General features: G+C 35.1%; 1 protein-coding gene across 1 annotated transcript in view; it reads left to right on the top strand.

Moving 5' to 3' along the window:
- Positions 1-807, top strand: part of LOC115034816 (kelch-like protein diablo) — a 4,098-nt gene that overhangs the window by 2,529 nt on the left and 762 nt on the right. The window lies entirely within an intron of this gene.

The following is an 807-nucleotide window of genomic DNA, read 5'->3' as shown; positions in this document are numbered from 1 at the left end:
AGTTTTTCTAAACCAATTCGCTTGGGAAACTCAAAATCTCCAAACCATTGTCAACTCGGCATTAAATGGATTGATGCATACAAATGTCTACCCCCCATCTCAATTAATTCATGAACTTAAACAAATACAACTGACATTACCGTCTACACTAGAGCTACCTATAACTGAATCTCACTTATCTATTCCTGAATTATTCCGAAAGCGTAGTGTACATCCAACAGAATCTCGTATTTGTGACCCGTATAACCTTATTGTCAAATCTTCGGTTTAACCTGTTTCATAATATTCCACTTCCAATACCTACAAATAAAGGTAATATATTAATCATTGAACCACAGGCTCAGTACTTGGCAATAAGCGATACTAACGAATATCATTTTAGTCTAACCGACGATCAGTATGAAAAATGTGAAACATTGTTCTCTTTTAAGTTATGTTAGTAAATCTAAACACCAGGAAAATTGTGAGGTATCTTTGTACAATTCCCCGTATCAAACGATAGGAGCGTGTAACTTCAAATATATGAACCTAAATACTACAATCTGGCATAAGCTTTATCTGCAAAACGCGTGGTTATATTATTGCATTTCGCAAGCAGTAACAGTAACATGTGCACAAAACTCTAGCAGAATCCTACTCACGGGTACAGGAAAAATTCAAATTTCCGATAATTGCGTTATTTATACAGAAAATCTGATCTTAACACCATCGAGAACCATATCATCAGAAATTCATAGAGATTTCGTTCCAGAAAATCCGAACCTGCACGCAATATTAAAAATGCCAGAAATAATTAACAGCCGTGAA

The sequence above is a fragment of the Acyrthosiphon pisum genome, unplaced genomic scaffold (genome assembly GCF_005508785.2).
Source record: "Acyrthosiphon pisum isolate AL4f unplaced genomic scaffold, pea_aphid_22Mar2018_4r6ur Scaffold_21150;HRSCAF=23169, whole genome shotgun sequence".
NCBI classification, from domain to species: Eukaryota; Metazoa; Arthropoda; class Insecta; order Hemiptera; family Aphididae; genus Acyrthosiphon; species Acyrthosiphon pisum.
This window is presented reverse-complemented; position numbering and strand designations above follow the sequence as displayed.